Source organism: Ranitomeya variabilis, chromosome 2 (assembly GCF_051348905.1).
Source record: "Ranitomeya variabilis isolate aRanVar5 chromosome 2, aRanVar5.hap1, whole genome shotgun sequence".
Taxonomy (NCBI): domain Eukaryota; kingdom Metazoa; phylum Chordata; class Amphibia; order Anura; family Dendrobatidae; genus Ranitomeya; species Ranitomeya variabilis.
This window is the reverse complement of record NC_135233.1, coordinates 246,429,892-246,455,558: the sequence shown is the minus strand read 5'-3', so window position 1 is coordinate 246,455,558 and position 25,667 is coordinate 246,429,892.

Below are 25,667 nucleotides of genomic sequence, written 5' to 3'. Positions count from 1 at the left end.
AGATCTCAAATTTGGACTCATCAGACTAAAGCACAGATTTCCACTGGTCTAATGTGCATTCCTTGTGTTCTTTAGCCCAAACAAGTCTCTTCTGCTTGTTGCCTGCCCTTAGCAGTGGTTTCCTAGCAGCTATTTTACCATGAAGGCCTGCTGCACAAAGTCTCCTCTTAACAGTTGTGGTAGAGAGGTGTCTGCTGCTAGAACTCTGTGTGGCATTGACCTGGTCTCTAATCTGAGCTGCTGTTAACCTGCAATTTCTGAGGCTGGTGACGCGGATAAACTTATCCCCAGAAGCAGAGGTGACTCTTGGTCTTCCTTTCCTGGGGCGGTCCTCAGGTGAGCCAGTTTCTTTGTAGCGCTTGATGGTTTTTGCCACTGCACTTGGGGACACTTTCAAAGTTTTCCCAATTTTTCGGACTAACTGACCTTCATTTTTTAAAGTAATGATGGCCACTCGTTTTTCTTTACTTAGCTGCTTTTTTCTTGCCATAATACAAATTCTAACAGTCTATTCAGTAGGACTACCAGCTGTGTATCCACCAGACTTCTGCACAACACAACTGATTGCTCCAACACCATTTATAAGGCAAGAAATCCCACTTATTAAACCTGACAGAGCACACCTGTGAAGTGAAAACCAATTTTGAAGGAGTTCCCAGAGATGCTTAGCACTTGTTGGCCCTTTTGCCTTCACTCAGCAGTCCAGCTCACCCCAAACCATCTCGATTGGGTTTAGGTCTGGTGACTGTCGAGGCCAGGTCATCTGGCGTAGCACCCCATCACTCTCCTTCTTGGTCAAATAGCCCTTACACAGCCTGGAGGTGTGTTTGGGGTCATTGTCCTGTTGAAAAATAAATGATGGTCCAACTAAACGCAAACCGGATTGATTAGCATGACGCTGCAAGATACTGTGGTAGCCATGCTGGTTCAGTATGCCTTCAATTTTGAAAAAATCCCCAACAGTGTCCCCAGCAGAGCACCCCCACCCCATCACACCTCCTCCTCCTTGCTTCACGGTGGGAACCAGGCATGTAGAGTCCTTCCGTTCAACTTTTCTGCATCGCACAAAGACACGGTCGTTGGAACCAAAGATCTCAAATTTGGACTCATCAGACCAAAGCACAGATTTCCACTGGTCTAATGTCCATTCCTTGTGTTCTTTAGCCCAAACAAGTCTCTTCTGCTTGTTGCCTGTCCTTAGCAGTGGTTTCCTAGCAGCTATTTTACCATGAAGGCCTGTTGCACAAAGTCTCCTCTTAACAGTTGTTGTAGAGATGTGTCTGCTGCTAGAATTCTGTGTGGCATTGACCTGGTCTCTAATCTGAGCTGCTGTTAACCTGCGATTTCTGAGGCTGGTGACTCGGATAAACTTATCCTCAGAAGCAGAGGTGACTCTTGGTCTTCCTTTCCTGGGGCGGTCCTCATGTGAGCCAGTTTCTTTGTAGCGCTTGATGGTTTTTGTCACTGCACTAGGGGACACTTTCAAAGTTTTCCCAATTTTTTGGACTGACTGATCTTCATTTCTTAAAGTAATGATGGCCACTCGTTTTTCTTTACTTAGAATTTTCTATTATGGCAAGAAAAAAGCAGCTAACAGTCTATTCAGTAGGACTATAAGCTGTGTATCCACCAGACTTCAGCTCAGCACAACTGATGGTCCCAACACCATTTATAAGGCAAGAAATCCCACTTATTAAACCTGACAGGGCACACCTGTGAAGTGAAAACCATTCCCGGTGACTACCTCTTGAAGCTCATCAAGAGAATGCCAAGAGTGTGCAAAGCAGTCATCAAAGCAAAAGGTGGCTACTTTGAAGAACCTAGAATATAAGACATATTTTCAGTTGTTTCACACTTTTTTGTTAAGTATATAATTCCAAATGTGTAAATTCATAGTTTTGATGCCTTCAGTATGAATTTACAATTTTCATAGTCATGAAAATACAGAAAAATCTTTAAATGAGAAGGTGTGTCCAAACTTTTGGTCTGTACTGTATATCCATGAGTGTAGGAAATATTCACCATACATATGCCTCTACCTCCCTCTACTGGTGGCAAGAGGAAAATGGCACAAGTTTTGTATAAATCATGTTTATTAGAACAAAACTTACAGGAATATAATCAATTATATCAGCAAAATTGTTAGATATTGCTTATGAACTGCTCGAGAATCAAAAATACAACAACTCCACAGATCTACTCTATCATATGTTATCATTATACCTGACATTGTTGTTGAATATTAATAATGAGAAACAATAAAGATATTTAATAACACCTTCAATCAGTATTGTAATAATTATTCAAGAGAGATAATAATAATAATAATAATAATAATTTTTATTTATATAGCGCCAACATATTCCGCAGCGCTTTACAACTTATAGAGGGGACTTGTACAGACAATAGACATTACAGCATAACAGAAATCACAGTTCAAAACAGATACCAGGAGGAATGAGGGCCCTGCTCGCAAGCTTACAAACTATGAGGAAAAGGGGAGACACGAGAGGTGGATGGTAACAATTGCTTTAGTTATTTGGACCAGCCATAGTGTAAGGCTCGGGTGTTCATGTAAAGCTGCATTCAGTTAACTGCCTAAGTATGTAGCAGTACAGACACAGATTGCTATTAACTGCATAAAGTGTATGAGAACATGATGCGAGGAACCTGATTATGTGTTTTTGTTTTTTTTAATAGGCCACACAGGGATAGTTAGGTTAATGCGTTGAGGCGGTAGGCCAGTCTGAACAAATGAGTTTTTAGGGCACGCTTAAAACTGTGGGAATTGGGGATTAATCGTATTAACCTAGGTAGTGCATTCCAAAGAATCGGCGCAGCACGTGTAAAGTCTTGGAGACGGGAATAGGAGGTTCTGATTATTGAGGATGCTAACCTGAGGTCATTAGTGGAGCGGAGGGCACGGGTAGGGTGGTAGACTGAGACCAGAGAGGTGATGTAGGGTGGTGCTGAGCCATGGAGTGCTTTGTGGATGAGGGTAGTAGTTTTGTACTGGATTCTGGAATGGATGGGTAGCCAGTGTAATGACTGGCACAAGGTAGAGGCATCGGTGTAATGGTTGGTGAGGAATATGATTCTGGCAGCAGCATTCAGGACAGATTGGAGCGGGGAGAGTTTGGTAAGAGGGAGGCCGATTAGTAGAGAGTTACAATAGTCCAGACGAGAATGAATAAGTGAGACAGTAAGAGTTTTTGAAGAGTCGAAAGTAAGAAAAGGGCGAATTCTAGAAATGTTTTTGAGATGCAGATAAGAAGAGCGAACCAGTGATCGGATGTGGGGGGTGAATGAAAGCTCGGAATCAAGGATGACCCCAAGGCAGCGGGCATGTTGCTTTGGAGTAATGGTGGAACCGCACAAGGAGATGGCAATGTCAGGCAAAGGTAGGTTAGTAGAGGGAGAGAACACGAGGAGTTCAGTTTTTGACAGGTTCAGTTTCAGATAGAGGGAGGACATGATGTTAGAGACAGCGGTAAGACAATCACTGGTGTTTTCTAAGAAGGTCGGCGTGAAAGCAGGAGAAGAGGTGTATAATTGGGTGTCGTCAGCATAGAGATGGTACTGGAAACCAAATCTACTGATTGTTTGTCCAATAGGGGCAGTATACAAAGAGAAGAGGAGGGGGCCTAGGACTGATCCTTGAGGAACCCCAACAGTAAGGGGAAGGTGAGAGGAGGAGGAACCAGCAAAACATACAGTGAAGGATCGGTCAGAGAGATAGGAGGAGATCCAAGAGAGAACGGTGTCCTTGAGGCCGATGGAGCGGAGCATAGTGAGGAGGAGCTGATGATCCACAATGTCGAATGCTGCGGAGAGAGATGAAGAAAAGTGAGTCTTGATAAGAAAGAGGACAAACAAAAGAAGTAAAAAAGAAGAAAAGGGGAAGAGGATTGGGTGGAGGAATGGGATATGTGGGGTAGGAAACGTAACTGTAAATCTCTCCATCATCTGGGCTACAGATAGGCAAAATGGTCCAGAGATGTAACATCATCCCTGAGAACCCTATAAATTACCGTAATCATTGAAAAATAGATGGGTATATAAGGAGATAGATAAATACGTGAGTGATTTAGGTTCTTGAAAGCCAAAGATCTAATTCAGGAGTCTCCCTAAATACGATCCAGGGAGCCCATGTATTATAAGTTTTATCGGGGTTTCCTGAAATCTGACTTATCAATTGTTCCATTCTGTAAATGTCGTTGAGTTCTGCCACAAATTCAGCGTGTGAAGGGAATTTCTCTTGCTTCCAAAATCGGGAAATTAAATTCCTGACAGCAGTATGGAAGTGTCTGAGGAGGTCCTTCTTGAATCGAGATATTGATAGGTCACGTAAGGATAACAAGGCTAGGCCTATTGTAGGTTCATGGACCACCTTCACAAGATCTTATAGCTCCTCTACTGTGACACCGCACATAATGACGACCTAAATGTGAATAAGAGAATCTTTGTTCTATCCTCAGGTGATAGAGATTTCCCCAGATCAATTTCCCATTTTGAGAAGAACGTAGGGAAATCATGTAGGGGGGGTCCTTCCTTCCTGGAAGGTTTTGTCTACTGTGTGGTCCAGAGGGTTTGTTGATATACAAAGTGCTTCAAATTGAGTTAGCGGTCTACTGATATTGGTTTGCTTTGCCAGTGTGTGTATCAAGCTTTTCAATTGTTCATAAAAGAACCATGTGCCTGGTGGTGGCTCCTCATCCTGGAATATTTCTTGTAAAGATTTTATTCCTGTTTGTTTTTAATTATCGTGAATAATAGATTTTGTGCTTCTACACTTGTTTAAGTACATCTCTCTGTTTGACCCCGCGGGAAAGGCCGGATTATCATAAATTGGAATCAATGGTCCTGGAAATGTTGTGATCTGGAGGCCCTTGCTTCTGTTTTTGATAAAGGATAACATGTTTCTGATGAGAAAGGGCAAGGGGGTATTTTTTCCTTCTTTTCTTTTCAAGGACCAAAGGACCATCTGGGAATCACAACCATTAAGGTCATTTTCTAGGTTAGGCTACTTTCACACTAGCGTCGGTACGGGGCCGTCGTGCTGCGTCGGCCCGACGTACCGACGCATACTGTGCAAGCGCCGCACAACGGGGGCAGCGGATGCTGTTTTTCCACGCATCCGCTGCCCCACTGTGAGGTGCGGGGAGGTGGGGGCAGAGTTCCGGCCGCGCATGCGAGGTCGGAAATGGCGGACCGTCGGCACCAAAAAACGTTACATGTAACGTTTTTTGCTGCCGGCGGTCCGCCACAACACGACGCAACCGTCGCACGACGGTTGCAACGTGTGTCAATACGTCGCAATGCGTCGCTAATGTTAGTCTATGGGGAAAAAACGCATCCTGCAGATGACTTTGCAGGATGCGTTTTTTCGCCAAAATGACGCATTGCGACGTATGCAAAAAAACGCTAGTGTGAAAGTAGCCTTAATCCATTTCTTGTTATTTCTGCTATGATACAAGACTAGGATACATGTTCCTATTGAAGCATAGCTATAGATCTCGAGGTCTGGGAGGCCTAGGCCACCTGTCTGCTTGGATCTGCTTAATAATAGATACGAGATGCGTGCTTAATTGTGAAACAAAATAAATCAAGTGATCGCTTGTTTGAGGCGAGAGAAGAAGGAAGCTGGCAGGTGTAGGGGTATTGTTTGAAAATAATATAAGAGACGTGGCAAGAGGTCCATTTTAATTACGTTAATCCTACCTAGCCATGACAACTGAAGTTTATGCCACCTCTCCAAATCCGATTCAGCTTTTTGTAAGGCTATTTTAAAGTTTGCTTCATATAGTTGACTTGTTTTAGCTGTAATTTTAATACCTTGATAGGTGAGAGAGTCAAAACGCCATTTAAATGGGAAGGCTATCCTCAATTGATCGAACAAGGGTAGTTGTCTTGATATATGTAAAATCTCCCATTTATGGGAATTCATCTTAAAATTACTTAAAAGGCTACATTTATGTAGTTCCGAGATAATGTTCGGCAGACTCGTTGTCGGGGATGTGATATATAGGAGGATGTCATCTGCGAAGAGTGCTAGTTTATGCTCTTCCAATCTTAATATTGTTCCTTTGATTGAGGGATTATTCCGTATTGCGATGGTCAGATGCTCCATTGTTAGTATATATAAAAGGGGGAAAGTGGACATCCCTGCCTTGTACCATTTCTAACTGGAAATATGTTTGAGAGTGTGCTGTTGACCTTAACTTGGGCACTGGGGGACGTATACAGGGCGATAATCCTACGTAACATGTTTTCCTTTAGGCCGATTCCCTCCAGGGTCTGAAAAATGAATTCCCAGTGTACCCGGTCGAAAGCTTGGAAATGGCGTAAGTTATTAGAAATTTCAACTGATGAGGTTTTCTTTTCTGATGGAGCATATTTAAAAACGTGCAAGTAATGCCCGGGTTCTAATGTATTCATATGTTTCCAGTAGAAATAATAGAGGAATGGCTCAACACAGCAGATCCCAGAGAAGATGCTTAGAAGAGCTACAATATGGAGCATATAATGTTTTTTTGTTGATCACAGTGTAATGTTGCGCCCCAGGCAGTAGCGTAGGTACTGGGGGGGCAGAGGATGCCAGCACCCCGGGCGCCCCGCTCTCAGGGGCCGACCCCAGAGCTGCACTACTTTTAGCTCGCGGCAGAGCAGGGAGACACGATCTCCCCACACTGCCACTCTCCGTTCTGCTGGCAGTCGCTTTGATCCTGATGGCCATGACACAGTGTGGGGGCCACTAAGGTGGCCATGACAGTGTGGGGGCCACTAAGGTGGCCATGACAGTGTGGGGGCCACTAAGGTGGCCATGACAGTGTAGGGACCACTAAGGTGGCCATGACACAGTGTGGGGGCCACTAAGGGAGCCATGACACAGTGTGGGGGTCACTAAGGGGGCCGTGACAGAGTGGGGGCTACTAAGGGGGCCATGACAGAGTGGGGGCTACCAAGGGGGCCATGACAGAGTGGGGGCTACTAATGAGAGGTCATCATACATTCTGGGGGCTACTAAGGAGGCCATCATACATAGCAGAAGCTACTAAGGGAGGCCATTGCAGAGTGGGGGCCATGACAGTGTGGAGGCTACTAAGGGGGCCATGACATGTGGGGCTACTAATGGGAGGCCATCATACATACCAGGGGCTACTAAGGAGGCCATCATACATAGTGGGGGCTACTAAGGGGGGCCATCATACATATTGGGGGCTACTAGGGAGTCCATCATACATATTTGGGGGCTACCAAGGAGCCATCATACATAGTGGGGGCCACTAAGGTGGCCATGACACGTTGTGGGGGCCACTAAGGTGGCCATGACAAGGTGTGGGGGCCACTAAGTTGGCCATGACACGGTGTGGGGGCCACTAAGGTGGCCATGACATGGTGTGGAGGCTACTAAGGTGGCAATGACACGGTGTGGGGGCCCACTAAGATGGCAATGACACTGTGTGGGGGCCGCTAAGGTGGCCATGACAGTGTGGGGGCCACTAAGGTGGCCATAACAGTGTGGGGTCTACTAAGGGGGCCATGACAGAGTGGGGGCTACTGAGGGGGCCATGACAGCATGGGGGCTACTGAGGGGGCCATGACAGCATGGGGGCTCCTAATAGGAGGCAATCATACTTACCAGGGGCTACTAAGGAGGCCATCATACATAGTGGGGGCTACTAAGGGGGGCCATAGCAGTGTGGGGGCTACTAAGGGGGCCATGACAGTGTGGTGCTACTAATGGGAGGCCATCATACATACTGGGGGCTACTAGGTAGGCGTACTAGCTAAGAGAACACTTATATATAAAACATAACCTTTATTGGTACCACTGAATAAAATCTAATATGGACAATACATTACACAAAGTGATAAAGTGCAAAATTAGTGCTAATATAGCCAGTGCTCGAATAAAAAAATGGTTTGATCTCACCAAATGATGTTGCTCATGCAGGAGCCTCAGTCTGTTTTCAAGGGGGAGGGAGAAACAGTGCCTGTACTACCCAGTCGTGCCCCTGTATTGCTCCTGCCCTGACAAGGGCAGTTCCCAAGTCAGGCTAATATCTTGTACCCACCATAACCAAATGTATTTCCCTACGCGTTTCCTCTCCCATAGGGGAGATTCATCAGGGGAACAAGAATTAAAGTAAATGTGGGGTATTTTTCTTTTGTAGAGAGGAACCCCAACATTGGAAGGGAATTCCTATATCCGTTACACCCAGTTGTGGGTACGGACTATGGCAGGGTGAGAAAACAGATGAACACCTCCCACTTAAATAACTCACCATTTTTTGACAAGTAAGCAGCGTCCTACCTCATTTCCGGCCGATCTCGTGTTTTCAAAACCCGCCCGTCTGACAAGATGATGGACACGCCGGTTCACAATTGTAAATGCCACCTAAACTCAGAGGAACTTCCGGGAAATGCGTCACCTAATTTTTCACATGCGGCGCGTACCGGTAGCACACCCGGTATACACGTGACTTCTTTCATCAGTAAATGTGCACCGCATGGAAACATGGACCTGTTACAATGGTTCCGCCTAAACTTCCTGGGCGCGCCATTATCAGGAGCACCAGAGGGTGTACCGGACATGTGCTTACAGAGCGCCACATACATCAAACCGGCCGTGCATGCACTTCTGGTTCACGGAAGTGCCGCACCAGGCGTACAGCCCACATGCCTAATCAAAAGGCACGTAAAGACTACCGGTTCATTGTTAGAACCCGTGGTCTGCGATGCCGGACGTGACGCTAAGAGTGTTACCAAGGCAACTACTCAATACGTACGGGACAAGAAACTCTTTGTATACATATCACCAGTCATACCGGGTAAATTGTTATACTACAAACACCATATAACCAGATCTTTTGGACTTATATGAGTGTATAACATTAGCTTGTCACACATATATTATTCATCAAAGAGGGACAAAGACGCGAAGTGGAGGGGATCATACTAATCAATTTGTCAGTATCCATATGTGTAGAATAGAATCCCTGTTTCAAACCATATTCGATAAGGCCAAAGGATCAGATGTTGTAGATACAGTAGTAACCGTTATCTACAAGTCAATCATAATAGATTATGTGAATAACTGTTTTGTTGACTGGAATTAAACTTAAAAGGCAGGACCACTTAAATGGAACCAATCATTGGCTCATAATTCAAAGAAAGCACTTGTAATTCAATTGCTCATTAAGCCCATGAGGATGGCAAGTATTCAAACGGAATATCCATCTGGAATCCCTCTGAAGGAGAATCCTATCAAAATCCCCCCCTCTTTTAGGTGGCTTAACCCTCTCAATCCCCATGAATTGTATGGTCTTAGGATCCCCATTATGTGACCCATTAACATGTCTATCTACTGGTGTATCTCTTTTGTTACGAATGTCCCCCAAATGTTCTCCTATTCTTCTCCTGAACTCTCTGATGGTTTTTCCGATGTACGACTTGCCACAAGTACATGTAATGCGATAAATGACCCCCTTCGTTTTGCAATTGATGAAGTCTCTGATTTCAAAAGACTTCTTGGTAGTATCAAAATTTTTGCCTATCCGAACATATTCACAGGCCACACATCCCCCACATCGATAGCACCCCTTAGTTCTGCCTGGTAACCACATGGTACTTGTTCTGGGTGGGACAAAATGACTATGGACCAAACAATTCCCTATGGTTCTACTTTTTCTATAGGTGATGTTAGGTTTCTCACCCACAAAATCCTTTAGATCCTCATCCATCTGGAGTATGCCCCAATATTTATGGATTATGTCATTGACCAGCCCTATCTTGTTGGTTAGCATGTTTGTATGCCTCTCTAAGTATCCGGTCGGGGTAACCCTTCGCAAGGAACCTATGTCGTAAATCATCCGCCTTGATTTTAAAATCCTTAGTATTAGAGCAGTTTCTTTTTAACCTCAAATATTGGCCCTTAGGTATCCCCTTTTTTAAAGAGTACGGATGAAGACTCTCCCACCTTAACAAAGAATTAGTCGAGGTGGGTTTGCGAAAGATGGTAGTTTCTAAAGTGTGGTCACTTTCTGATTTCGTGATCATGATGTCCAAGAAGGCTAAACTGGTGGGGTTGATCTCGTATGTGAACCTCAGGCCAATCTCGTTTTGATTCAGCTGATTAATGAGCTCCTGGAACTCCACCACAGAGCCCCGCCATAGAATAAAAACATCATCTATGAACCTGGCCCAAAGGTCCACAAAGCCGGTTAAATGCGCAAGTTCCTCAGAAAAAACGATGGTGTCCTCCCACCAGCCCAGGAACAGGTTGGCATAACTAGGGGCACATGGATTACCCATGGCGGTGTGTTGTGAACTCTGTTTTCGGGCTCCCTCTTGTGGTCACTGGTGGTATGGTGTGACTTTTGCTTTGGGCTCCCCCTGGTGGCTTTGTTTGTTATCCTGCTGGTCTCTGGCTATCAGCTGGTTCGTTATCCTCTGGGAGGTTCCTATATAGCTCTGTTTTACTTCCACTTGTTGCCGGCTGTCGATGTAATCAGTGCTACTCAGATTCCTTCTGACTACCTTGCTCCCAGTCCATCCAGGACAAGCTAAGTTTTGTTTGCTCATTTTTTGATCAGCAGTGTTTATCATGTTTTCTTGTCCAGCTTGATAAAATGTGATTCCCTCGCTTGCTGGATGCTCTAGTGGACTAAGTTTCTCCCCACACACCATTAGTTGGTGCGTGGGTTCTTGAAATCTCAGGATGGATATTTTGTAAGGGTTTTTTATTGATCGCATAGACCCCTGCTCTATTTTCTGCTTTCTAGTACTAGTGGGCCTCTTTTGCTGAATCTGATTTCATCCCTACGTATGTGCCTTCTTCTTACTTCACCGTTAATATTTGTTGGGGGCGTCTATATCTTTGGGGATTATTTCTCTGGAGGCAAGCGAGGTCTTTCTTTCTCTTTAGGGGTAGCTAGTTCCTCAGGCTGGCTCGAGACGTCTAGGAATTTTTTAGGCACGTTCACCGGCTACCTCTAGTTGTTTTGGATAGGTTCAGATTTGCGATCAGTCCAGTTACCATCTCCCTAGAGCTTGTCCTTAGTTTATTCACTTGCTGGTCTATTCGTGATCCTCAGCCACTAAGGATCATAACAGTACAGCCGGCCTATAAAGTGTTAATTGCATGGCAGAAGCAGGAGAAAAGAAGCCTTGAGAATTTTTTTTTTTTGTTGTTGCCGTGTGTCTAGCTGCTGTGGCTAGATTCTCTCCTCCTCTTAATCTTGGTGTGGCTCTGAGTTCAGCTGCTGACATGGATGTCCAGAGCTTGGCTTCCAGTCTGGATCATCTTGCTGCTAGGGTTCAAAGTATTCAGGATTTTGTTGTTCACAGTCCTATGTCAGAGCCTAGAATACCTATTCCGGAGTTGTTTTCTGGAGATAGATCTAGGTTCCTGAATTTTAGGAACAATTGTAAGTTGTTTCTTTCTTTGAAACCTCGTTCCTCTGGTGATGCCGTTCAGCAAGTTAAGATTATCATTTCCTTTTTGCGTGGTGACCCTCAAGATTGGGCCTTCGCATTGGCGCCAGGGGATCCTGCATTGCTTAGTGTAGATGCGTTTTTTCTAGCCCTTGGATTGCTCTATGAGGAACCTAATCTTGAGAACCAGGCTGAAAAAACGTTATTGGCCCTCTCGCAGGGGCAAGATGAAGCAGAGATGTACTGCCAGAAATTTCGGAAATGGTCGGTGCTTACTCAGTGGAATGAGTGTGCCCTGGCTGCAAATTTCAGAGAAGGTCTTTCTGAAGCCATTAAGAATGTCATGGTGGGGTTCCCTACGCCTGCAGGTCTGAATGAGTCAATGACTCTGGCCATTCAGATTGATCGGCGTTTGCGGGAGCGCAAACCTGTGCACCATTTGGCGGTGTCTTCTGAACAGACACCTGAATCTATGCAATGTGACAGAATTCTGACCAGAAGTGAACGGCAAAATTATAGACGGCAAAATGGGTTGTGTTTTTACTGTGGTGACTCAGCTTATGTTATCTCAGCATGCTCTAAGCGCAAAAAAAAGGTTGATAAATCTGTCACCATTGGTACTTTACAGCCTAAGTTCATTTTGTCTGTTACCCTGATTTGTTCCCTGTCATCTTATCCGGTTAATGCTTTTGTAGATTCAGGTGCCGCCCTGAGTCTGATACATTGGTCATTTGCCAGGCGCTGTGGTTTTGATTTGGAGCCTTTAAAATTCCCTATTCCACTTAGGGGAATTGATTCTACACCATTGGCTACGAATAGACCTCAGTACTGGACACAAGTGACCATGTGCATGACTCCTGTTCATCAGGAGGTGATTCGCTTTCTTGTACTGCATAATTTGCATGATGTCGTCGTGTTGGGTCTACCATGGTTGCAGACTCATAATCCAGTCCTGGATTGGAAAGCTATGTCGGTGTCAAGTTGGGGTTGTCAGGGAATTCATGGTGACGCTCCTGTGGTGTCAATTGCTTCGTCCACTCCTTCTGAAGTCCCTACGTTTTTGTCAGACTACCAGGATGTATTTGAGGAGCCCAAACTCAATTCTCTACCTCCTCATAGGGACTGTGATTGTGCTATAAATTTGATTCCTGGTAGTAAGTTTCCTAAGGGACGACTTTTCAATTTATCTGTGCCGGAGCATGCTGCCATGCGGAGTTATATAAAGGAGTCTTTAGAGAAGGGACATATTCGCCCGTCCTCATCCCCTCTTGGTGCAGGATTCTTTTTTGTGGCTAAAAAGGATGGTTCCCTGAGACCCTGTATTGATTATCGCCTTTTGAATAAAATCACGGTCAAATTTCAGTATCCTTTGCCATTGTTAACTGATTTGTTTGCTCGCATTAGGGGGTCTAGTTGGTTCACCAAGATAGATCTTCGTGGTGCGTATAACCTTGTGCGCATAAAACAGGGTGATGAATGGAAAACTACATTTAATACGCCTGAAGGCCATTTTGAGTACTTGGTGATGCCTTTTGGACTTTCTAATGCTCCTTCAGTCTTTCAGTCCTTTATGCATGACATCTTCCGTGAATATCTGGATAAGTTTATGATTGTGTATCTGGATGATATTCTGTTTTTTTTCGGATGATTGGGAGTCTCATGTTAAGCAGGTCAGGATGGTCTTTCAGGTCCTGCGTGACAATGCTTTATTTGTGAAGGGCTCAAAATGTCTTTTTGGAGTCCAGAAGATTTCTTTTTTGGGTTTCATTTTTTCTCCTTCTACTATTGAGATGGACCCAGTCAAGGTTCAGGCTATTCATGACTGGACGCAGCCTACATCTGTTAAGAGTCTTCAGAAGTTCTTGGGTTTTGCTAATTTTTACCGTCGCTTCATAGCTAATTTTTCTGGCGTTGTTAAGCCTTTGACGGATTTGACCAAGAAGGGTTCTGATGTGACTAATTGGTCTTCTGCGGCTGTGGAGGCCTTTCGGGAGCTGAAGCGTCGGTTTTCTTCGGCTCCGGTCTTATGTCAGCTAGATGTCTCACTTCCCTTCCAGGTGGAGGTTGATGCTTCCGAGATTGGAGCGGGGGCTGTTTTGTCGCAGAGAAGCCCCGATGGCTCTGTGATGAAGCCATGTGCTTTCTTTTCAAGAAAGTTTTCGCCTGCCAAGCGGAATTATGATGTCGGTAATCGGGAGCTGTTGGCTATGAAGTGGGCATTTGAGGAGTGGCGACATTGGCTCGAGGGAGCTAAACATCGTGTGGTGGTCTTGACTGACCACAAGAATTTGATTTATCTCGAGTCGGCCAAGACAGAAGAAGAAGAAGAAGAAGAACAAGAATCCCAGACAGGCTCGTTGGTCGTTGTTTTTCTCTCGTTTTGATTTCATGGTCTCGTACCTGCCGGGTTCGAAGAATGTGAAGGCTGATGCTCTTTCTAGGAGTTTTGTGCCTGACTCTCCTGGAGATTCAGAGCCGGCTGGTATCCTTAGAGAAGGGGTGATTTTGTCTGCTATCTCCCCAGATTTGTGACGTGTGCTGCAAGAGTTTCATGCGGATAGACCTGACCGCTGTCCACCGGAGAGACTGTTTGTCCCGGATAGATGGACCAACAGAGTCATCTCCGAGGTTCATTCTTCGGTGTTGGCGGGCCATCCTGGAATATTTGGTACCAGAGACTTGGTGGCCAGGTCTTTTTGGTGGCCTTCCTTGTCGCGGGATGTGCGTTCCTTTGTGCAGTCTTGTGGAATTTGTGCTCGGGCGAAGCCTTGCTGTTCTCGTGCCAGTGGTTTGCTGTTACCTTTGCCTGTCCCGAAGAGGCCTTGGATGCACATTTCCATGGATTTTATTTCAGATCTCCCTGTCTCTCAGAGAATGTCTGTCATCTGGGTGGTGTGTGATCTTTTTCTAAGATGGTCCATTTGGTGCCCTTGCCTAAGTTGCCTTCCTCCTCCGAGTTGGTTTCACTGTTTTTTCAAAATGTGGTTCGTTTGCACGGGATTCCTGAGAACATTGTTTCTGACAGAGGATCCCAGTTTGTGTCTAGATTTTGGCGGACCTTTTGTGCTAAGTTGGGCATTGAATTGTCTTTTTCGTCGGCCTTCCATCCTCAGACGAATGGCCAAATCGAGCGAACTAATCAGACCTTGGAGACTTATTTAAGATGTTTTGTTTCTGCTGACCAGGACGACTGGGTTACTTTTTTGCCGTTGGCCAAGTTTGCCCTTAATAATCGGGCTAGTTCTGCTACTTTGGTTTCTCCTTTTTTTTGTAATTCGGGGTTTCATCCTCGTTTTTCCTCGGGTCAGGTGGAGCCTTCTGACTGTCCTGGAGTGGATGTTGTGGTGGATAGGTTGCATCAGATTTGGAATCATGTGGTGGACAATTTGAAGTTGTCACAAGAGAAGGCTCAGCTCTTTGCCAACCGCCGTCGCTGTGTGGGTCCCCGACTTCGCGTTGGGGACTTGGTGTGGTTGTCTTCTCGCTTCGTTCCTATGAAGGTCTCCTCTCCTAAGTTCAAGCCTCGGTTTATCGGTCCTTATAAGATTCTGGAAGTCCTTGGCCCTGTGTCATTCCGTCTGGACCTCCCGGCATCATTTGCTATTCATAATGTGTTCCATCGCTCGTTGTTGCGGAGGTATGTGGTACCTGTGGTTCCTGCGGTTGAGCCTTCTGCCCCGGTGCTGGTTGAGGGAGAATTGGAATACGTGGTGGAGAAGATCTTGGATTCTCGTGTTTCTAGACGGAGGCTCCAGTATTTGGTCAAGTGGAAGGGCTATGGTCAGGAGGATAATTCTTGGGTTGTCGCCTCTGATGTTCATGCGGCCGATTTGGTTCGTGCCTTCCATGTGGCTCATCCTGATCGCCCTGGGGGTTTTCATGAGGGTTCGGTGACCCCTCCTTAAAAGGGGGGTACTGTTGTGAACTCTGTTTTCGGGCTCCCTCTTGTGGTCACTGGTGGTATGGTGTGACTTTTGCTTTGGGCTCCCCCTGGTGGCTTTGTTTGTTATCCTGATGGTCTCTGGCTATCAGCTGGTTCGCTATCCTCTGGGAGGTTCCTATATAGCTCTGTTTTACTTCCACTTGTTGCCGGCTGTCGATGTAATCAGTGCTACTCAGATTCCTTCTGACTACCTTGCTCCCAGTCCATCCAGGACAAGCTAAGTTTTGTTTGCTCATTTTTTGATCAGCAGTGTTTATCATGTTTTCTTGTCCAGCTTGCTAAAATGTGATTCCCTCGCTTGCTGGATGCTCTAGTGGACTGAGTTTCTCCCCACACACCATTAGTTGGTGCGTGGGTTCTTGAAATCTCAGGATGGATATTTTGTAAGGGTTTTTTATTGATCGCATAGACCCCTGCTCTATTTTCTGCTTTCTAGTACTAGTGGGCCTCTTTTGCTGAATCTGATTTCATCCCTACGTATGTGCCTTCTTCTTACTTCACCGTTAATGTTTGTTGGGGGCTTCTATATCTTTGGGGATTATTTCTCTGGAGGCAAGCGAGGTCTTTCTTTCTCTTTAGGGGTAGCTAGTTCCTCAGGCTGGCTCGAGACGTCTAGGAATTTTTTAGGCACGTTCACCGGCTACCTCTAGTTGTTTTGGATAGGTTCAGATTTGCGATCAGTCCAGTTACCATCTCCCTAGAGCTTGTCCTTAGTTTATTCACTTGCTGGTCTATTCGTGATCCTCAGCCACTAAGGATCATAACAGCGGTGCCCCTGAGCTGGTGGAGGACTTGACCATCAAAAGTAAAGTAATTATTACACAAAACGAACTCAAGAAGAGACACAACCAGTTCGTTGTGTGGAGTAAATTGACATCCCCTTGTGGCTAGGAAGTGTTTAACCCCCGCAATCCCAGACTCATGTGGAATAGATGAATAAAGTGCTTCAATGTCAATACTTGCTAGAAGCACTTCTGGTTCCACATTGATGTTCTCAAGTTTTTTTAGTAAGTCTGATGTATCCCTCACATAGGGAAAAAAAAAAAAAAGGGGATACCTAAGGGCCAATATTTGAGGTTAAAAAGAAACTGCTCTAATACTAAGGATTTTAAAATCAAGGCGGATGATTTACGACATAGGTTCCTTGCGAAGGGTTACCCCGACCGGATACTTAGAGAGGCATACAAACATGCTAACCAACAAGATAGGGGTGAATTGATGGTTCCTAAAAAGAAAATTAAAAATTCCAATGGTCCGGCACGACTTATCTGTACTTTTGACAACGGGGCACCTATGATCAAGGAGATAATCCATAAATATTGGGGCATACTCCAGATGGAAGTAGGATCTAAAGGATTTTGTGGGTGAGAAACCTAACATCACCTATAGAAAAAGTAGAACCATAGGGAATCGTTTGGTCCATAGTCATTTCGTCCCACCCAGAACAAGTACCATGTGGTTACCAGTCAAAACTAAGGGGTGCTATCGATGTGGGGGATGTGTGGCCTGTGAATATGTTTGGATAGGCAAACATTTTGATACTACCAACAAGTCTTTTGAAATCAGAGACTTTATCAATTGCAAAACGAAGGGGGTCATTTATCGCATTACATGTACTTGTGGCAAGTCGTACATCGGAAAAACCATCAGAGAGTTCAGGAGGAGAATAGGAGAACATTTGGGGGACATTCGTAACAAAAGAGATACACCAGTAGCTAGACACGTTAATGGGTCACATAATGGGGATCCTAAGACCATACAATTCATGGGGATTGAGAGGGTTAAGCCACCTAAAAGAGGGGGGGATTTTGATAGGATTCTCCTTCAGAGGGAATCCAGATGGATATTCCGTTTGAATACTTGCCATCCTCATGGGCTTAATGAGCAATTGAATTACAAGTGCTTTCTTTGAATTATGAGCCAATGATTGGTTCCATTTAAGTGGTCCTGCCTTTTAAGTTTAATTCCAGTCAACAAAATAGTTATTCACATAATCTATTATGATTGACTTGTAGATAACGGTTACTACTGTATCTACAACATCTGATCCTTTGGCCTTATCGAATATGGTTTGAAACAGGGATTCTATTCTACACATATGGATACTGACAAATTGATTAGTATGATCCCCTCCACTTCGCGTCTTTGTCCCTCTTTGATGAATAATATATGTGTGACAAGCTAATGTTATACACTCATATAAGTCCAAAAGATCTGGTTATATGGTGTTTGTAGTATAACAATTTACCCGGTATGACTGGTGATATGTATACAAAGAGTTTCTTGTCCCGTACGTATTGAGTAGTTGCCTTGGTAACACTCTTAGCGTCACGTCCGGCATCGCAGACCACGGGTTCTAACAATGAACCGGTAGTCTTTACGTGCCTTTTGATTAGGCATGTGGGCTGTACGCCTGGTGCGGCACTTCCGTGAACCGGAAGTGCATGCACGGCCGGTTTGATGTATGTGGCGCTCTGTAAGCACATGTCCGGTACACCCTCTGGTGCTCCTGATAATGGCGCGCCCAGGAAGTTTAGGCGGAACCATTTTAACAGGTCCATGTTTCCATGCGGTGCACATTTACTGATGAAAGAAGTCACGTGTATACCGGATGTGCTACCGGTACGCGCCGCATGTGAAAAATTAGGTGACGCATTTACCGGAAGTTCCTCTCTGAGTTTAGGTGGCATTTACAATTGTGAACCGGCGTGTCCATCATCTTGTCAGACGGGCGGGTTTTGAAAACACGAGATCGGCCGGAAATGAGGTAGGACGCTGCTTACTTGTCAAAAAATGGTGAGTTATTTAAGTGGGAGGTGTTCATCTGTTTTCTCACCCTGCCATAGTCCGTACCCACAACTGGGTGTAACGGATATAGGAATTCCCTTCCAATGTTGGGGTTCCTCTCTACAAAAGAAAAATACCCCACATTTACTTTAATTCTTGTTCCCCTGATGAATCTCCCCTATGGGAGAGGAAACGCGTAGGGAAATACATTTGGTTATGGTGGGTACAAGATATTAGCCTGACTTGGGAACTGCCCTTGTCAGGGCAGGAGCAATACAGGGGCACGACTGGGTAGTACAGGCACTGTTTCTCCCTCCCCCTTGAAAACAGACTGAGGCTCCTGCATGAGCAACATCATTTGGTGAGATGAAACCATTTTTTTATTCGAGCACTGGTTATATTAGCACTAATTTTGCACTTTATCACTTTGTGTAATGTATTGTCCATATTAGATTTTATTCAGTGGTACCAATAAAGGTTATGTTTTATATATAAGTGTTCTCTTAGCTAGTACGCCTACCTAGTAGCCCCCAGTATGTATGATGGCCTCCCATTAGTAGCACCACACTGTCATGGCCCCCTTAGTAGCCCCCACACTGCTATGGCCCCCCTTACTAGCCCCCACTATGTATGATGGCCTCCTTAGTAGCCCCTGGTAAGTATGATTGCCTCCTATTAGGAGCCCCCATGCTGTCATGGCCCCCTCAGTAGCCCCCATGCTGTCATGACCCCCTCAGTAGCCCCCACTCTGTCATGGCCCCCTTAGTAGACCCCACACTGTTATGGCCACCTTAGTGGCCCCCACACTGTCATGGCCACCTTAGCGGCCCCCACACAGTGTCATTGCCATCTTAGTGGGCCCCCACACCGTGTCATTGCCACCTTAGTAGCCTCCACACCATGTCATGGCCACCTGTTATGGTTCTCAATGGCAAGAGAACATAGCCCAGCAAACATAAGAACTAGCTCTTGGAAGGATGGAAACTAAACTGACCATGAACTAAACCTGCCGCACAACTAACAGTAGCCGGGTAGCGTAGCCTGCGTTTTATCCCTAGACGCCCAGCGCCGGCCGGAGGACTAACTAATCCTGGCAGAGGAAAATATAGTCCTGGCTCACCTCTAGAGAAATTTCCCCGAAAGGCAGACAGAGGCCCCCACAAATATTGGCGGTGATTTTAGATGAAATGACAAACGTAGTATGAAAATAGGTTTAGCAAAATTGAGGTCCGCTTACTAGATAGCAGGAAGACAGAAAGGGCACTTTCATGGTCAGCTGAAAACCCTATCAAAACCCCATCCTGAAATTACTTTAAGACTCTAGTATTAACTCATAACATCAGAGTGGCAATTTCAGATCACAAGAGCTTTCCAGACACAGAAACGAAACTACAGCTGTGAACTGGAACAAAATGCAAAAACAAACAAGGACTAAAGTCCAACTTAGCTGGGAGTTGTCTAGCAGCAGGAACATGCACAGAAAGGCTTCTGATTACAATGTTGACCGGCATGGAAGTGACAGAGGAGCAAGGCTAAATAGCGACTCCCACATCCTGATGGAAACAGGTGAACAGAGAGGATGATGCACACCAGTTCAATTCCACCAGTGGCCACCGGGGGAGCCCAAAATCCAATTTCACAACAGTACCCCCCCCTCAAGGAGGGGGCACCGAACCCTCACCAGAACCACCAGGGCGATCAGGATGAGCCCTATGAAAGGCACGGACCAAATCGGAGGCATGAACATCAGAGGCAGTCACCCAAGAATTATCCTCCTGACCGTATCCCTTCCATTTGACCAGATACTGGAGTTTCCGTCTGGAAACACGGGAGTCTAAGATCTTTTCCACAACGTACTCCAACTCACCCTCAACCAACACCGGAGCAGGAGGCTCAACGGAAGGCACAACCGGTACCTCATACCTGCGCAATAATGACCGATGAAAAACATTATGAATAGAAAAAGATGCAGGGAGGTCCAAACGGAAGGACACAGGGTTAAGAATCTCCAATATCTTGTACGGGCCGATGAACCGAGGCTTAAACTTGGGAGAAGAAACCCTCATGGGGACAAAACGAGAAGACAACCACACCAAGTCCCCAACACAAAGCCGAGGACCAACCCGACGCCGGCGGTTGGCAAAAAGCTGAGTCTTCTCCTGGGACAACTTCAAATTGTCCACTACCTGCCCCCAAATCTGATGCAACCTCTCCACCACAGCATCCACTCCAGGACAATCCGAAGATTCCACCTGACCAGAAGAAAATCGAGGATGAAACCCCGAATTACAGAAAAAGGGAGACACCAAGGTGGCAGAGCTGGCCCGATTATTGAGGGCAAACTCCGCTAAAGGCAAAAAAGCAACCCAATCATCCTGATCTGACACAAAACACCTCAAATATGTCTCCAAGGTCTGATTCGTCCGCTCGGTCTGGCCATTAGTCTGAGGATGGAAAGCAGACGAGAAAGACAAATCTATGCCCATCCTAGCACAGAATGCTCGCCAAAATCTAGACACGAATTGGGTACCTCTGTCAGAAACGATATTCTCCGGAATACCATGCAAACGGACCACATTTTGAAAAAACAGAGGAACCAACTCGGAAGAAGAAGGCAACTTAGGCAGGGGAACCAAATGGACCATCTTAGAGAAACGATCACACACCACCCAGATGACAGACATCTTCTGAGAAACAGGAAGATCCGAAATAAAATCCATTGAGATGTGCGTCCAGGGCCTCTTCGGGATAGGCAAGGGCAACAACAATCCACTAGCCCGAGAACAACAAGGCTTGGCCCGAGCACAAACGTCACAAGACTGCACGAAGCCTCGCACATCTCGAGACAGGGAAGGCCACCAGAAGGACCTTGCCACCAAATCCTTGGTACCAAAGATTCCAGGATGACCTGCCAACGCAGAAGAATGAACCTCAGAAATGACTTTACTGGTCCAATCATCAGGAACAAACAGTCTACCAGGTGGGCAACGATCAGGTCTATCCGCCTGAAACTCCTGCAAGGCCCGCCGCAGGTCTGGAGAAACGGCAGACAATATCACTCCATCCTTAAGGATACCTGTAGGTTCAGAATTACCAGGGGAGTCAGGCTCAAAACTCCTAGAAAGGGCATCCGCCTTAACATTCTTAGAACCCGGCAGGTAGGACACCACAAAATTAAACCGAGAGAAAAACAACGACCAGCGCGCCTGTCTAGGATTCAGGCGTCTGGCGGACTCAAGATAAATTAGATTTTTGTGGTCAGTCAATACCACCACCTGATGTCTAGCCCCCTCAAGCCAATGACGCCACTCCTCAAAAGCCCACTTCATGGCCAAAAGCTCCCGATTCCCAACATCATAATTCCGCTCGGCGGGCGAAAATTTACGCGAGAAAAAAGCACAAGGTCTCATCACGGAGCAATCGGAACTTCTCTGCGACAAAACTGCCCCAGCTCCGATTTCAGAAGCGTCGACCTCAACCTGAAAAGGAAGAGCAACATCAGGCTGACGCAACACAGGGGCGGAAGAAAAGCGGCGCTTAAGCTCCCGAAAGGCCTCCACAGCAGCAGGGGACCAATCAGCAACATCAGCACCCTTCTTAGTCAAATCAGTCAATGGTTTAACAACATCAGAAAAACCAGCAATAAATCGACGATAAAAGTTAGCAAAGCCCAAAAATTTCTGAAGACTCTTAAGAGAAGAGGGTTGCGTCCAATCACAAATAGCCTGAACCTTAACAGGATCCATCTCGATGGAAGAGGGGGAAAAAATATATCCCAAAAAGGAAATCTTTTGAACCCCAAAAACGCACTTAGAACCCTTCACACACAAGGAATTAGACCGCAAAACCTGAAAAACCCTCCTGACCTGCTGGACATGAGAGTCCCAGTCATCCGAAAAAATCAAAATATCATCCAGATACACAATCATAAATTTATCCAAATAATCACGGAAAATGTCATGCATAAAGGACTGAAAGACTGAAGGGGCATTTGAAAGACCAAAAGGCATCACCAAATACTCAAAGTGGCCCTCGGGCGTATTAAATGCGGTTTTCCACTCATCCCCCTGCTTAATTCGCACCAAATTATACGCCCCACGGAGATCTATCTTAGAGAACCACTTGGCCCCCTTTATGCGAGCAAACAAATCAGTCAGCAGTGGCAACGGATATTGATATTTAACCGTGATTTTATTCAAAAGCCGATAATCAATGCACGGCCTCAAAGAGCCATCTTTCTTAGCCACAAAGAAAAAACCGGCTCCTAAGGGAGATGACGAAGGACGAATATGTCCCTTTTCCAAGGACTCCTTTATATATTCTCGCATAGCAGCATGTTCAGGCACAGACAGATTAAATAAACGACCCTTAGGGTATTTACTACCCGGAATCAAATCTATGGCACAATCGCACTCCCGGTGCGGAGGTAATGAACCAAGCTTAGGTTCTTCAAAAACGTCACGATATTCAGTCAAGAATTCAGGAATCTCAGAGGGAATAGATGATGAAGTGGAAACCACAGGTACGTCCCCATGCGTCCCCTTACATCCCCAGCTTAACACAGACATAGCTTTCCAGTCAAGGACTGGGTTATGAGATTGCAGCCATGGCAATCCAAGCACCAACACATCATGTAGGTTATACAGCACAAGAAAGCGAATAATCTCCTGGTGATCCGGATTAATCCGCATAGTTACTTGTGTCCAGTATTGTGGTTTATTGCTAGCCAATGGGGTGGAGTCAATCCCCTTCAGGGGTATAGGAGTTTCAAGAGGCTCCAAATCATACCCACAGCGTTTGGCAAAGGACCAATCCATAAGACTCAAAGCGGCGCCAGAGTCGACATAGGCATCCGCGGTAATAGATGATAAAGAACAAATCAGGGTCACAGATAGAATAAACTTAGACTGTAAAGTGCCAATTGAAACAGACTTATCAAGCTTCTTAGTACGCTTAGAGCATGCTGATATAACATGAGTTGAATCACCGCAATAGAAGCACAACCCATTTTTTCGTCTAAAATTCTGCCGTTCACTTCTGGACAGAATTCTATCACATTGCATATTCTCTGGCGTCTTCTCAGTAGACACCGCCAAATGGTGCACAGGTTTGCGCTCCCGCAGACGCCTATCGATCTGGATAGCCATTGTCATGGACTCATTCAGACCCGCAGGCACAGGGAACCCCACCATAACATCCTTAATGGCATCAGAGAGACCCTCTCTGAAATTCGCCGCCAGGGCGCACTCATTCCACTGAGTAAGCACAGCCCATTTACGGAATTTCTGGCAGTATATTTCAGCTTCGTCTTGCCCCTGAGATAGGGACATCAAGGCCTTTTCCGCCTGAAGTTCTAACTGAGGTTCCTCATAAAGCAACCCCAAGGCCAGAAAAAATGCATCCACATTGAGCAACGCAGGATCCCCTGGAGCCAATGCAAAAGCCCAATCCTGAGGGTCGCCCCGGAGCAAGGAAATCACAATCCTGACCTGCTGAGCAGGATCTCCAGCAGAGCGAGATTTCAGGGACAAAAACAACTTGCAATTATTTTTGAAATTTTGAAAGCAAGATCTATTCCCCGAGAAAAATTCAGGCAAAGGAATTCTAGGTTCAGATATAGGAACATGAACAACAAAATCTTGTAAATTTTGAACTTTCGTGGTGAGATTATTCAAACCTGCAGCTAAACTCTGAATATCCATTTTAAACAGGTGAACACAGAGCCATTCCAGGATTAGAAGGAGAGAGAGAGAGAAAGGCTGCAATATAGGCAGACTTGCAAGAGATTCAATTACAAGCACACTCAGAACTGAAAAAAAAAAAAAAAATCTTCAGCAGACTTCTCTTTTCTCTCCTTTCTCTGTCAATTAATTTAACCCTTTTTGGGCCGGTCAAACTGTTATGGTTCTCAATGGCAAGAGAACATAGCCCAGCAAACATAAGAACTAGCTCTTGGAAGGATGGAAACTAAACTGACCATGAACTAAACCTGCCGCACAACTAACAGTAGCCGGGTAGCGTAGCCTGCGTTTTATCCCTAGACGCCCAGCGCCGGCCGGAGGACTAACTAATCCTGGCAGAGGAAAATATAGTCCTGGCTCACCTCTAGAGAAATTTCCCCGAAAGGCAGACAGAGGCCCCCACAAATATTGGCGGTGATTTTAGATGAAATGACAAACGTAGTATGAAAATAGGTTTAGCAAAATTGAGGTCCGCTTACTAGATAGCAGGAAGACAGAAAGGGCACTTTCATGGTCAGCTGAAAACCCTATCAAAACCCCATCCTGAAATTACTTTAAGACTCTAGTATTAACTCATAACATCAGAGTGGCAATTTCAGATCACAAGAGCTTTCCAGACACAGAAACGAAACTACAGCTGTGAACTGGAACAAAATGCAAAAACAAACAAGGACTAAAGTCCAACTTAGCTGGGAGTTGTCTAGCAGCAGGAACATGCACAGAAAGGCTTCTGATTACAATGTTGACCGGCATGGAAGTGACAGAGGAGCAAGGCTAAATAGCGACTCCCACATCCTGATGGAAACAGGTGAACAGAGAGGATGATGCACACCAGTTCAATTCCACCAGTGGCCACCGGGGGAGCCCAAAATCCAATTTCACAACAGCCACCTTAGTGGCCCCCACACCGTGTCATGGCCAACTTAGTGGCCCCCACACCTTGTCATGGCCACCTTAGTGGCCCCCACAACGTGTCATGGCCACCTTAGTGGCCCCCACTATGTATGATGGTAGAGCGCCCCCACCGCCGCAGGGCCGAGGGGTACCCGGTACCGGGCCTCTGAGTCTCTGCTCCGGGGTTGTCACGGTGGCTAGGCCCGATCCGTGACCCTGCCGAGGGGCGCACAGTGAATGATGTGACGGATGTGGATGGTGCAGTGCAGTAAATAACGAGGACACCAAGTTGCAGTCTCTTTACCTCTTTACTGAAGGTTTTAAAGTCCTCAGTCCAGAGCGCTGTTACCAGGGCTGTCAGAGACCGGCCGGTCTAAAGGCACATCAGGAGTTCTCTTTACAGGTGGGAATCAGTGTCTACCTTCTAGCGCTGGGTGTTGTAGTTCTTCCCTGCTGAGCTCTCGGGATAGTCCTCACAACTGGTTCTGTCTATCTCTGATGTTCGTTCTCTCCGTCCCCCAGGTGATATGGTAGGACGCACCCGTATGACGGGGTAGGCCTGGAGTTCTTCCGGGACCCTAGAGTCGCCCCTCTCCCACAGCTGCCTCCGTTGTCTGCTTAGGTGTTAAGTGAGACAGCCAACCTGTAATTGGCTGTCCTGCCGTGGTTTGCAGTAGTACTTAAAGTCTCTTACTTGCTCGGCGTTCCGGCCACCGACTGTTTGCGCCTCAGAAGGATGTTGCCTCGGTCTAACAGCACGACTCCTTCTGGTCCCAATTCCTCTTCACTGTATTCCCTTTGTGCACTGGTTAGTTCTGCTCCGAGGAGTCTGCCAGGATCCCATCTGTTGTGAAATTGGATTC